General features: G+C 40.3%; 1 protein-coding gene and 1 pseudogene across 3 annotated transcripts in view; both read right to left on the bottom strand.

The window, feature by feature from the left end:
• Slco5a1 (solute carrier organic anion transporter family member 5A1) overlaps positions 1 to 12,524 on the bottom strand; it is a 150,665-nt gene that overhangs the window by 32,367 nt on the left and 105,774 nt on the right. The window lies entirely within an intron of this gene.
• LOC103161878 lies at positions 7,416 to 8,640 on the bottom strand (annotated as a pseudogene).

The raw sequence follows: 12,524 nt of genomic DNA, 5'->3' as shown, positions 1-12,524 counted from the left end.
GGTGGCCATTTTCAACAGGGTGAAGTCTTCTTGACGGGGCCCTTTGAGCCAAGCAAAGGGATAAATGAAAGGCAGTGATCATGAGGGTTAAGTCACAACTCACTTACACACTTACACACTGATCTTACCTCAGTGTTCTTGAGGATTAAGTCATACCTTACACACTTATCCGCTCATACACTGATCTTACCTCAGTGTTCATGAAGGTTAAGTCACACCTCACACACTCACACACTTATACACTGATCTTACCTCAGTGTTCATGAGGGTTAAGTTACACCTTACACACTTACACACTGATCTTACCTATCCATGAATAGAACCCAAAGGTACCAAAACTCAGAAAATTTTATAACTTAAAGGAACCTCAAATATCACTCATCTTTCTTTTTTCTAATGAAACAGTCCAAACCAGAAAACATAAGAACTCTAGGTAAGGCAGTAATGGATGGGAAGAAAATCAGACCCAGAGGCTACACACTGGACTTCTTATTTGGGGAGGATGTTTGTTTGGTTTTCTAGACATCATTTCTCTGTGTGGCCCTGGCTGACCTGGAAGTTGCTTTGTAGACAGGCTGGCCTCCAACTCAGGGATTTGCCTGCCTCCATCTCCCAAGTGCTGGGATTAAAGGTATGTGTCACCACTGCCTGGCTTCACTGTTTATTTGAAGACGCAGTTGTGTTTGAGTCATGCATAATTCCATCAGCTAATGGAAGCAACACTAAAGATTCCTAATAATAAAGCTGATTCAGAACAGAAACTTATTCTAGCAACCTCATGGTCTGAGCATCCATCTATAAAGAACAACAACCCTACATCCAGGTTTTATGTACTAATGAAGTAGTCAGTCTTGCAGAGAGTACCATTGGGCAGAAAGCACCAGAACAGAGTCAGAACATGGTTGCCAGGTATCCTCTCTGAGGAACCCATCTGCAATCTCAGCCAATTGCCTAGTGCTCTCCTCCTGTTATTGTTCAGATCTTATCTATCTTGAGTGTTGAATAGTAAAGATCATATATTTTCAGACATACCTTCTCTTTGGAATATGAAAACATTGGATAAGCAGAAGAATTAAATGCAATAAAGACTTTACATTTGATCCCAGAGACACATGGGAACCAACAAAGGAAGAAACCATAGTGGCATGACTGTGTGTGTAATTATGCCCCAACTGAACATCAGAGTTTGGGCTCACAGTGATAAAAGCCCCGATTCACCAACAGCCCCGCAGATTGTACTGGGGGATGGAGCTTCAGGAGAACTGAAGGGAGCCTTGAATCTTTACACATTTGACCAAAATGAAGGATCCTGGGCACACTCCAGATACTGTTTTTATAGCTGAAGAGAGAGATGAGCTACTGATGTCTCTGATAATTGCACTGAACCTGAATGACGGAAAAGTGGACAGAACAAACAAGAGATTTTCAAAGACAACTCAAGTTTCTGCCTATTGGAGCAAACAAGACAGAGCCTCATCTTCAGTGTTCGACCTTTGCAAAACCATTTCCACATCAGGGGAACTGGCTCAGGGATTTTTTTTATTCTCTTCATTTTTTGATTATTGGTTCTTATTGTTCATATATATTATTTGCTTATTTATCATCATCATTGTTATTGCTATTATTATTATTTGAGTGTTTTGCCTGCATGAATATCTCTGAACCATGTGCATGTGTTGCCCTCAGAGGCCAGAAGAGGGCATTGGATCCTCTGGACCTGGAGTCAGAGATAGCTGTGAGCTGCTGTGTAGCAGCTTAGATTCAAACCCAGGTCCTCTGGAAGAGCAGCCAGTGCTCTTAAATGCAGAGCCATTTCTCCAGCTCCTCTCGTTTGTTTGTTTGTTTGTTTGTTTTTATCATAGAATTTGGAAGGAAGCTATAGGAAAGATCATTTCCTATTCTCTGATGACTGAGCTTCTTTTTCTTTTTTTTTAGAGCAGGACCCAGTAAGCCAGATGTGTGCTTTGCTATCTGCTCCTGCTGCTGCCGAGCTACAGCAGTTATGGGCACGTGTACATGAGGGCAGAACTGCATACTAATAAAGTTTGCTTCATAATTACATGCAGCAGGCTGAATAGGGCACTAGACTCTTATTATAGAACAATAGATCAGTTTATGGTCATCTGCAGTGCTGACTACATCTCCCAGCACCCCTTGCAACTGAATGTGTTTTTAAGTTCCGACCAGTATGATAAAAGGAAAGGCATAGATCCATGGCTTTCTTCAGTCTTCCCATTCTGCTATTTAGAAGGCAACCACAATCTCTACAACTCCACTTTACAAGAACCAAGTCCACAGGGAGCAGATACTGGGAACAGTTTGGTCCACTGTGGGACTTACTTAGTTTAAGCCTCTCCTATTTTTTTACTTTTCTTTTTCTTTTTTTGGGCAGGGATTGCAGGGGAGCTGTTTTATTTTCTAATGGTCAAAAAGTAAGTGAGCAAGCAAACAAACAAACAAAAACCTCTATAATCCTGACACAGGACCATCCCCAACTTCCTCAGCTCATAAAGCATAAAACAAAAATGGATCTCTAAGAATAATGACTTCCACAAATACCTAGACTCTCAAGTGTTCTGATTCTAACTAAAAAAAAAAAAAAGAAAAGAAAAGTTGAGTAGGGGGCAGGATCTGTGTGTATAGCCCAGACTGGCCTAGAGCTTGTGAGTCTCCCGCCACAACCTCCCAGGTGCTAAGATCACAGGCATAGGCCTTCACACCTGCCTTTTCAGGGTTGTGATTATAAATACAGTATGTTTTCTGCATCTCGGGAGGCTAACATTTACATTACCACAGGCTTAAATCATGAAGTTTTGTTCATTCTCTTGATGATATTTTCCAAGTATTTAAACAATTGTTTTTCTCTAGGAATATGTATTCAATTTTATTAGTGAAAGAAACATATTTTTGTCTATAGAAACTCGATGTACAATCAAGTCTTTTAAATTCTATTTTTCTCAAAAACAAAAGGATTTTATACTGATTTTCCACATATAGCTCAAAATTCTTTTCAAAACTTACAAATTACTATTCTCAATCATGTAGGTATTTATGAAAAAATAAATGCTGCAATAAAAAGTCTAAATACATTTGTATGGTCCCTGTGGGTGATGGTATATAGCAAGTTCCAGGCCAGATAGCGATGCATAATGAGAAGCTATCTCATTAAACAAACAAAAAGATCAGTGGCACAGCAGTATCCATTCAACTTTTTTGTATCCCCCTAAAGAATTTGGTATTTACATAATATATATATATATATAAATAATTTTAAGGAACATGTTACTACTGCTCTATATAAAACAAACATATCCTAATGCCCTCCCTGAAAGAGAAATATATTCCTATAGTGCTTCTAAAAGTCACTAAATCAAAACACCAATTATATCCGTCTTTCTGCAAATGGAGTTATGAGAGGATGTTCAGTACAATGACTTGAAGAATCTGTAAGGCTGAAATCTAATTGGCCTAATAGAAGCATAGCTAAAGACTTCTCTGCTTTGCCTCCGCCTAATGGAAAAACCACCACAAGCAGAAACTGAGCCTACCAGCAAAGGGATTTTTCTGTGGTCCACCCTAAAATGGTTCAGGTTACAAAAGGACTTTGCTTCACCTTCTAATAATGGCTTATCACATGTTTTATTATTTATATAAAAAGAGTAAGGTAATTCCTGTCCTGTGGTAATAAGAATTTCTTGTCTATACTTAAGAGCCAAGGTATTCATTAGCTTTGGGCGTGACTTTTATGTGTAAAGAGAAACCACTTCTGAGGAAATGAGAGATGGTGGAATGGGCTAGAAGTGAGAACAGTTTGTCTTCAGCTCTGGAAGGCATGCACTTTGTAGGCTATGGATGCTTAAACGAGCTCCTACTTCTTTACTTGCTGAAAACTGGGATATGCACTCTATCCTCTCTTACTCTAATCTCCTGTGTGTACTTGATGAGAGTAGAAAGGAGACCATGAGGAGAAGGAAAGAGACTCTAAGGGAATGGAGAGAGGAAAACATAGAATCAGAGGGGGAGGACATTTGAGGGGACCAGAAAGAGCGGGACAGAGGAGATGGGAAAAGGGAGTGTGGGCAGGGTGGATAAAAACAAAGCAAAATGATGAATTATGAAAATACAATAGTGAAACCCAGTACTTTGTATGCTAACATAAACATCAAAATGCGATGCATATTCACCCTTCCAAAGGAGGAAAACAACCAACAGTCCTTCACAGCCATGACACCTATGACCCACAACAATGACCAGCATGGTACAACTCTAAGGGTGCAATAGTGAAATACATATTTGGTAGTAACCAACAATTCTCTAATTGGACTCAAGACTTGCTCCACAAGACAGAACCCATTCCTGGTACTGGAAACCTAGCCAACTACTCAGAGCTAGTGCAGTATTAGAGAAGAACACAGCACTAAAACAGCATAATTCCTAACTACATCCTGAATAATTGCCCTTAGAACCCCAGGTACGTGTAATCCTCACCCCCATAAAGGGAACTCCTCTTTTCAATGGATGGATATTACTACATAAAATCACAACCAATCAAAATGCAGAGTTGTGGAGCGCAATCCCAACTGAAACATCTACAAAACAACTCCTGGACTTCGGGCAACATTGTGGAAGAAGAGGCAGAAATATCTTAAGGCCAGAAGACTGGGGAGTTTGTTGTGAGATTGTATCTCCTAGTAATGTTATAAACTATACCCATAAGTCTCATTAATGTGGCTGCCTAAACCTAAGCTGAACAAGGATGACACCAGTAGGCACGGCAAAATAGATAGGGAAGCCCAAGAGATCTCAACTCTACACAAAGAACCACAGGTAACTAAGGACTGCTGAGAGCAGGAGACATAGTCTTCCCCAGGAAAGAGCACACCAGCTGATTATTCAATACCAAATGGACAGGCTAAGAACATATGTACGAGTAACATTATACAGACTTTACAGTTTATATTTAGGAATGAAGTGTGTGTGTGTGTGTGTATGTGTGCATGTAACAACAATTAGTGAATAAAGAAGCCATGAAACTGAAACAGAGCAAGGAGGGGAGCTTTTGGAGGGAGGAAAAGAAAAGGGGAAATAATGCAATTATATTATAACCTCAAAAAAGTAAACAAAAATGATGTATATATTGCAGTATATTTATGCATATTTATTAATAATTTATATATGGGTAAATCTATGTATTCAAACAGAAGCAAAGGAAGGCTAAACCAGTAAAAAATGGCTTCTGAGGGAGGAAAGAATTGGAAGGAACCAGGATGGAACTGTAGCTTCTTTGAATGTACTTTGTCTCATGGCTTTTACTTTTAAATCATTCAATATTTTCCTCAATTTAAATCATGAAAAGAATGCCATCTCTTAAAGCTAGCAACAAAGAGACTCACAACATGTGAGACATAACCAAAGCAGGAATATTTCAAGCAAAATTAAGACACAGTGTATTGTACATCCGTGGGAAGAGCCTTTAGAATCCATTGTCTCTAGTAGTGAGAGTTTGTGCTTGAACTACTGCATACATGTGCACATGTAAGTGTGAACACACACTTGGATAAAGTGATTGTGTAAAAGTCATTAGGGAAAGTGATTTTCAGCATAGAGGAAAGGCATTATAATATCGTGTATATATTCTATATAATGTTGTGTTAGTTAATACGGTATTATCTAGTACTGTTATATATGCTATATACAGTATGATACTATATTGCATCAATACTGTGATGAAATAACTGACAAAATCAACTTAAGGAAGGAGTTATGCTGGATCACAATTTGAGGGTACAGTTCATTGTGGCAGGGAAGTCACTGGGCCTGAGGTAGCTAGTCACATATCCATAGGCTCACTTTCTCCTTTTAATAAGCCCAGGATCCCACCCCAAGGAGTGGTGCTACCCAAGTTAATTAAGATGGGCCCTCCTTACACAATGACTCTGATTTTAAGAATCTCCCACAAGGATGACCAGAACTTTACCTCCCACCTGATTCTTGATCCTTTAAGTTGGCAACATTAACCACCATGGGTATCAAAGAAACAAAATAATAGATACACATTATCTCAACATAGATGGTCAAATATCATGATTTTGTCTCTTCTGTTGTTACTGTTTTGAGACAAGGTTTTATATATCCAAAGCTGACCATGAACTTCTGATCCCTTTGCTGTCATTATGAAATCTAAGGCACAGTATGGCAAGCATGGGCTACCACACCCAGTTTATACAATACTGGGGATTGAATCCAGTGAAAGCACTCTAAAATATAAGACATGTCCCCAGTTCTTTTCTTTTTTTATATATATATATATATATATATATATATAATATATATATTATATATATATATATATATATATCCTTGTAATAATGAGCAGACTTCTGTCCAGATAGATGGTAGTTTCCAAATACCATTTTCTTTAAAAGGGACCAAGATTCCTTGAAGACATCTAACAGACCCCAGGTTTGGGCTGGAAATACACAAGACAAAGGTCATCTTTGTCATGCCAGGGACCATGAAGAGCACTGGGGTTGTGCAGAGGGATGCTTAGTGCCCAAAGATTACACAGCTGGACACTCAGAAATAGGAGCAGCTGCAATGTGATCAGAGCACAAAAAGCATGAAAAGTCATGAGCTTCCATAGCAATATTATTTTAATTTACTGGCCACTGTATGAGTTTGCTAGTATTTTAATCTTTGGCTACAAAATTCAGTAATAAAGAGAAAAATAAGTTGGTAATTTAATCATCTGGCCACCCAGAATGCTGCAGCTTATGACCTAATGAAGAGCAATGAAAGAGACAGAGAAAGTCGTAATTCAATGTAAACATGAACAACCTTCTAGATTCCTTGCTCTCTCCCACCTCTGGTGGTGTCTGCTGTTCTACTCTAAAGCCTAAGAGTTAAAATAAGTATATAAATAAACAGAAGCTGGAGAGATGGTTCAGCAGTTAAGAGCACTGGCTGCCCTTCCAGAGAACCTGGGTTCAGTTCCCAGCACTCACTTGGTGGTTCATAAGCATTTGTAATTCCAGATTCAGGGGCTGAGACACTTTTTCTGGCCTCCATGAACACCAGGTATACATGGTGCATAGACACACAAGCAGCCAAATCACCCATAAACATAAAACAAAATTTTAGAAATCTTTTTTTGAGTTAAAAATTCCTTAATTTTTTATTCCTGGTACCACTACCAGAATTTACAGGGCAATATACCTGATGTAATGACAAGAAAAAGAAAAAGACAAAGCTACAACAGATAAAAGACCTCAGGAATGTACATCTAATTGACACTGCGTTGCATTAATCAATAGCTGCACTTTTTGCAAACTGTGGCTGTGACAGTCCTGAACAAGAAGGGTTTCCTGTTTAGGCTGCAGTAGCTTTTCTGACTAGGGATTATTGTTCTTCCTGTGGCAGATTTTACAGTTCCTCTAATGCATTTAGGACGACTATCTCAAAGTAACCTGCAGCTTTCCTGATAACTCCTCGCTCTCTCTTGCTAAGAACTGTAGCCCTTTTCTGCTGTATTTTTAAAACCTCTGCTACCATATCCACCACTTCCATCACCAGATCCATAGCCACCACCATAGGGGCTGCCTGAGCTTCTTCCACCAAAACTGCCCCCTTTCACCGGTCCATAATTTGATTGCTATTGTCCACTATAATTTCCAAAGTCATTATCATTCCCACCATCACCATAGTTACTCCACCAAAATTTCCTCCTTCACTGTAACCATCATAGCCTCCTCCACCACCACCATATCCACCACCTTGGTTTCCATATCCTGGTTCACCTCCACCATAGCCTCCTCTACTACTGTAAACAGAACACCACCATAGTTGCCACCATCACCTCCAAATCCATTATCTCCACCATCACCACCACCATAACTACCTCTGCTGCCACCACCTCCACCACTATAGCCTCCTCTCCCACCAAAGTTTCCACCACGACCCATAAAGTTGCCAGATCCACCTCCACGACCTCTGTGAGATCCGGCAGACTGCATCTCTTGTTTAGAAAGGGCCCTTTTCACTTCACAATTATGCCTATAAATAGTGTGGTATTTCTGAACAACAATTTTATCAACGGTGTCATGATCATCAAAAGTTACAAAAGCAAATCCTCTCTTTTTTCCACTCTTCCAGTCTTCCATAACTTGTATGGTTTCAATCTTGCCATACTTTTCAAAGTAGTCTCTCAGATTATATTCTTCTGTATCTTCTTTAATACCGCCAACAAAAATTTTCTTCACTGTTAAATGGGCGCCAGGTTTTACAGAATCCTCTCTGGAAACAGCTCTCTTTGGTTCCACCACACGCCCATCAACCTTTTGTGGCCCAGCACACATTGCAGCATCCACCTCTTCAACACAAGAGTAGGTCACAAAACCAAAGCCTCTGGAATGTTTTGTTTGGGGGTCTCTCATTACCACACAGTCTGTAAGTGTGCCCCATTTCTCAAAATGTTCTCTTAAACTATCATCTGTGGTTTCAAAGCTCAATAAACAGCTTCCTCAACTGTTCTGGTTCCTTTGGATCATGGCCTCCCCCCACCCCCACCCCCGGGCGGCGGCAGCAGCGGCGACGACGGCCGGAGTCAGGCTGGGGGCGACCCGGTGGAGGTTTTACCTCCATTTTGAGACGGGACTCGCCTCTTCCAACTCGAGTTCAATATCAATTTTAGAAATCTTTTTTTTTTTTTTATGGTTTTTCGAGACAGGGTTTCTCTGTGTAGGTTTGGAGCCTATCCTGCACTCGCTCTGGAGACCAAGCTGGTCTCGAACTCACAAAGATCCGCCTGCCTCTGCCTCTGCCTCCCGAGTGCTGGGATTAAAGGTGTGCACCACCAACGCCCCAATTTTAGAAATCTTAAAAAAAAAAAGATTTAAATAATCTCCAGGCATGCACAAAGGACTAAATTCACTCCCTGGCATACATACAAAGATTTACGCACTTCCCCTTTCTAACTTCATTAGCATGTGCTGGGAGTAAGACTTAAAAAAAAATCTACAAAAGCCAGACACTATGACACCCAGCAGCCTGACACTAGCTTGGACCACAGAAGTACCAAGCTATCATACAGGGCTACATATTAAGACCTTGCGTCAAAAACTTTCAATTCACTACTTTAAATTAGATTAGTACAATTGGTTGAAATTAGAAAATCCAATGATGCCTTCTAATGGAAGTTTAAATATAACAAAATGGCAGAACAGAAAATAGAAGACAAATAATTTTGCTGAACATATATTATAAACCAAATGTATGAAGATAGCATGATCTTATGCAATTTTACAGAAACCTTGGGAAATGAAACTCATTTTTTGCAATGGGAATCTTTAACAGGATCCAGATGGGGTCCATGGATGCCATGGGAGTACCCACAGCAAAGGAAAGCTAGTTACAGCCACAGTGTGTGGCTAGTGACATTACCATTAAAACCAGAGTGACACATCAGTTAATAATTTCCCCTGTAAGAGCAATATAACTTTCTGAGAAATGCATAAGTGACCATATAGTACACAAATTGTTTATCTGGTGACCTTAGAAAAATTACTTAACCTAAAATTTTAATGAGAAAAGATACATGGATTTTAGACATAGAGTAAGGGATTACCAGCCTACCATCCACACTGCCAGAGAAACTAGTAAACAAGGAGGACCCTAAAAGAGACAAACTTTGTCCCCTGGAGAAGGCGAAAGGGTCACCATCCCCTGAGCAAATTGAGAGCATGGGAAGGGGGGGAGGGAGCTACCGGAATGAGAAGGGAAGAAAAGGAAGGATGCAGAGGTCATGAGGGAGCAGAAATTTTGAGTCAGGTGTAGATTAGAAGAAAGGATATGTAATAGGTAGGGTTTTAGTTGGGGGGTGGTAGGGGAGGAGGGGAGGGAGAAGGGAACTGGGATTGTCATGTAATTCAATCTTGTTTGTAATTCAAAATAAAAAAGAGGAAAAAATTTTAATGAAAAAAATTAGAGTTCATTCCAGTTCATGTTATTGCTTTCTATGTTATAAAATAGACATGGAGGGAAAGGCTCCTAGTCCAGTCGGATCAACATGTCTGCTGTGGTTTGTATCTTGAATATTTCCTGGATGTTCACATATTGAAGGCATGGTTCTTAAACTGTGGTGCTATAGGGAGGGTGATGGGGGTTGTCCTTCTGTATGCTGTGAATACATGTTTCTCTTATTGTTTGATGAATAAACACTCATTAGTCTGTAGTCAGGCATGAAGTATAGGTGGGGCTCCATATTAGGAGAATTCTGGGAAGAGGAACACAGACAGGGAGCTGCCAGGGAGAAGCCATGTAGCCACCAAAGAGGAACATGCCAGAGCCTCGTGGCAATACATGGTTTAATAGAAACTGATTCATAATTAAGAGAAAGCTAGCCAATAAGAAGCCTCATCCATTGACCAAACAGTTTATAATTAACAGAAGCCTCTGTGTGTTTATTGGGGACTAAATGCCTGCAGGACTACACAGGACAGAAACTCACTCTTCAGGAAGAGGCAGGACTTTTAAGATAGGGAACCGGAACCCCATAGAAGGAGGGCAAAGCATGGAGTGTGCCCTTGGAGGGGACATTGGGACTCTGTTCCTTTACTGATTCTCTGTTTGCTACCTGACCACTGAGACACAACACGGACTCCCACAGACTGGCTGTACGGTCATGGGTTTGATGAATTTACACACCATTTATACTAGTTTGCCAGCACTTCATACTGGTAGAAAATGAGCCTGATTTTGTAAGATCCCTGGGAAGCTCTGTTGTCGAAATTTATTATATAGAAGGGACCTGGAGGACCAACAAAAAATAGAGAACTTAAAATATTTCAGAATTTATAAAGATATAAAACATTTCATTCAAGACACCACTTTGGACTCTGTGGTTGCCAGATGTTCCATGCGTATGTCAATGGTGCTTAATGTGAGAAAGTGGGGCCAGCTGGAAGCAGTCTTTTACTATGAGATAGGAGGGGGCTGCCAGGAGCACAAACCTTACCGCTGTCACCATCCTTCCCTCCAGTCAACATGACCATGTCTGCACACCATTGGGGTCTCCTGAGTCATTTCTAGCAAACAGCACCTGTTTAACTGCCCTCATTTGTACACCAGCTAAGTTTCTGTCACATGACCTGCCGTGTGGTAAGCATCCAAACATTTCCACAATGAAGTGGCTAATGAGAAAGTAAAGAGAATGAAAATCTTAGTGTTTTCCACTATGACCGTTCACAAAAACCCTCCTGAAGCCAGTGAGATGGCTCAGTGGGTAAAAGCACTGGCTATGCAAGCCTAATTCAGGATCAGCCTGAGTTCAATCCCCAAAACTCATATAAAGATGGAAGGAAATAACTAACTCCAAAAAGTTGTCCTCTAGCTTCCACACACATGAATCATGATGTGGAAGCATCCATAGTCACACACACACACACACACACACACACACACACACACACACACACACACACACGGATAATAATTAAATTTAAATTTAAATTTTTTCTTGAGCACTAAAGATAAACAAATATATCTTGGGATCATCAATATTTCTCCACTCAAAAGACTAAAAGCCTAAAACTGTCCTTCACAGTTTCTGATGGCCCATATTCTTTTCAACCTAGACTACAGTGTTACTAGTGGGCAGACTCCAGCAGCTGCTACAGAAAGCTGTTTTTCCAGAACTGTGCCCTTCCTTCTCCCTTGGTATGCAGGTGTTCCTATGTGGTACCAGCAAGGGTCTCTGAGCCGTTGCCATTGCCTAATCTTGGAAATGGGAAGGATTCTGGAGCCATCCACACTCTATTTGCATTTAAAACTTAACGTCAGCATTAAAAAGAAAAACTATTCTATGCACATGTTTATAAAACTACTGCAAAACTGATTTGAGAACTAGTTTTAGAAAAACTGCAATTTCACACAGAAGGATGATGTAAGTCTAAACAGGTTCATGCAGCCCCTGCATCTAAGATGAGACATTGTCAAAGCTGTGATCTAAGCTCTGGGGCACTGCCTTACATTTCAGCCACAAAATCAGCAACTAAGATGCATAGCAAAGTAAAAAATGTTGTTGTTGTTGATGATGATGATGATGTTGATATCCTAACCTAATCCCCTTCCCACGGGGATTTGATTATTCTAAACTGAACAGATAGCACAGTTCTACAAGGCTATGTGTAACATACATTTGTGTCTAACTTTTTGTCACTATGTACACATAAGGCTGTGATCCCAGGCAAAGGTGACCCATAAAGGTCACAATGCTTCCAAAACAAATGCCACTGACCCAGTTCAGAAGCAAGAGCTCCTGCAGGATGGGACAGAAGCAAAATACCATCAGAACATGTCAGAATAATTAAAAACTGAACGACACGATGACAATAGCATGTGCCTCTCCTCCTGTTTCAGTTCAGACAATGGAACAATAACCATAGTCTCCAAGAAACACACACTCTAGCATTTATTCACCATTAAGCAGGTGAGTTAACACTCCCAGACATTGTTTCCTCCTTTGGAAA

The sequence above is a fragment of the Cricetulus griseus genome, chromosome 2 (genome assembly GCF_003668045.3).
Source record: "Cricetulus griseus strain 17A/GY chromosome 2, alternate assembly CriGri-PICRH-1.0, whole genome shotgun sequence".
NCBI lineage: Eukaryota > Metazoa > Chordata > Mammalia > Rodentia > Cricetidae > Cricetulus > Cricetulus griseus.
This window is presented reverse-complemented; position numbering and strand designations above follow the sequence as displayed.